We start from the raw sequence: 2,574 nt of genomic DNA on the forward strand, positions 1-2,574 counted from the left end.
ATATATATATATATATATATACATATGTCTGTCTTTGTGTCTTTATATCTGTGTTTGTCCCCCACCACCGGTTTTGGTGTGTTGACTTCCCCGTAACTTAGCGGTTCGGCGACAAATACCGGTAGGTAAGTAGTAGGCTTAACAAAATAAGCACTGAGGTCGATTCATTTAGCTAACACTTCTTCAAGGAGGAGTCCCAGCTTTGTCAAAGTCTAATGACTGAAACAGCTAAAGTAATAGTTAAAAAGATGAAAATAACGATAAAGAAGCTCAATGGTATGTTGTGGTGGTAAGATGGTATGGAGAACTTTTATTGATTAAACTTTGGCAAGTGCTAATTGTTAGAATTTATTCCTGCATGTAGAGTTTTGTAATTAGATGTGAATGTTTAGTTGTACCCTCTTCAGGTCATAGGAATTCACAAAAGAATGTAATATGCTTGTTTGTCACTTGGGCTTTCGATTGTTGTTAGTCTTATTTACATATTAAGGGTATATTAACTGTTTGCTTTGAGAATGTGAAGGTTAAATCTAAGAGTTCAGTCCAGTGCTTTAACCTTTGTTACTAGATGTGACACTCGGTATGTCAACTTTAGAGGATTGGTATTTAAGGGTTCGCAAAAGAATGTAAGTAGTTACTAAGGTTTAGTTAGTTGGCATGTTTGTATTATTTATGGTTTTCACCTGTTAATGCTGAGAAGGTGTTTGTTATCACTTAAGAATATCATAGTGATAGTAATACGGAAAATTTGTTTTAATGTTCACGAGAATATTTAAGTTTAAAAAGTTGTTCATCAGCATGGCTGTCTCTAGGGGGTAGTACTAGGAAAATGGTTACTATTTATGAGTTTTAACGTGAAGTTTGTTGGCTGTTTTCATAAATATTACTTACATTCAGCTTCAAGCATGGCTACTTTTTATACTATATTATTTGTAGTTATTAAAATATGTAAAAGGTGGGCGTTATTAAAAAAATGCGCAAGAAATTCTAAGCCATGTTATTTCTCTATCGTCTTTGTATGAATATATGTGTGTTTTTTGTAGGTGTATAGATACATTTTAGAAAACTTGGTGGGGAACATTTTTGAAAATTCAGTAACTCATAGAGGATTTCTGCATGACGTGTAAAGCTGTAATATTAGTTTTATGTGCATTATTATGGAAGTAATTAATGGAGAAGGTATAGTGGGAGGAAGAGGTATTTTACTATATTTAGCCGTTAGAAAAATCAATTGGCTTTAGTGTTTTAATGTTTTAAAGATTTTGTGCTTACATGAGGAAACCAATTCTGAGTTTCTTTTCAGAGTGGGGTTCTTTAATGTAAGAACATGATAGGATTTGTTGGTACAGAGTTGGGAGGGTTCGTTGTTACCTTTGTATTGTTGTGCGTGTGTCAATATTTTCCATTTAATTGTCAATGGAGTATTTCTTGGTTCTAATGTCCATATATAATTTAGAAAGAGTTATGTCATTTTCGTCTTTGGGCTGCCAAAATGTTTGTGCGGGTTGTATCGTGTTTTGAACTGGTTTGCTGTAGATCCTAGAAATGTAGATGGTGCAACATTCGTGGCTACAGTTGCGCTATAGCCAATATTGCTTGAGGGAGATTGTCCCTCTAGAGGGCAGATTGAAAAGGTTCCATAACTACAATTGTTGTTATTATGTATGTTATTTTGGTTTACGGCATTATATAAATATTGGATTCAAATTTTGGCCCAAGGGTAGCAAGTTCGAGGATGGGGGCTAAGTCGATTAGATGGACCCCAGTATTCAACTGGTACTTATTTTATCGACCCAGGTAGGATGAAAGGCAAAATCGACCTCGGTGGTATTTGAACTCAAAACGTAAAAACTGTCGAAATGCCACTATGCATTTTGCCCGGCACCGTAACGATTCTGTCAGCTTTCCCTCTTTATTTATATAAATATTACTTACGAATTACAACCACTGCAAAGCCCAGTCCTTATTGGGGTTTGGTGGCTTGTGTGCCCTACTGACAGAGCTACGCTATCGGAGTGCAAGTTCTTGCAAAGATCTCTAAAGTTGGATTGGCAAAAGGATAGGGGGTAGGCCAATATAGATTACATCTTCCTAGAGGTAAAAATGGGTTCACGTATGGCCAACGTTCCTACGAAGAAAATAGGCAAAGTTATAAAGGCCTCAATGAAAATTTAAAACCAACAAAGCCTGGGAGAGAAAGGCCTCCCCTCAGGGAAAACATTTAACTCGTTGAAGCAAAATCGGAAAGATAACAAAAAAAGCAGTGTTCCAACTGGAGAGAACAAAAGAAAATTCCAGAGTCGAGAACAGTGGAGAAAAGTCATCAATGGCCTATGCTCACAGAAGAGCGAAGAACTTAATAACATACATACAGAGTGTACGTACGTACGTAGGTACATATATGCATACATATGAGTGTGTGTGTGTGTATGTGTATGTTTAGTTGCATTTTCCTCTCACTCTTCTCCTGTCTCCCTTACTCTCTCTCTCTCTCTCTCTCTGAAAGGAGAGAAAGAGAGAGGGGGAGATAGAGAGAGAGAGAGAGAGAGAGAGAGAGAGAGAGAGAGAGAGAGA

Source organism: Octopus bimaculoides, chromosome 4, assembly GCF_001194135.2.
Source record: "Octopus bimaculoides isolate UCB-OBI-ISO-001 chromosome 4, ASM119413v2, whole genome shotgun sequence".
In the NCBI taxonomy this organism is placed as follows: Eukaryota; Metazoa; Mollusca; class Cephalopoda; order Octopoda; family Octopodidae; genus Octopus; species Octopus bimaculoides.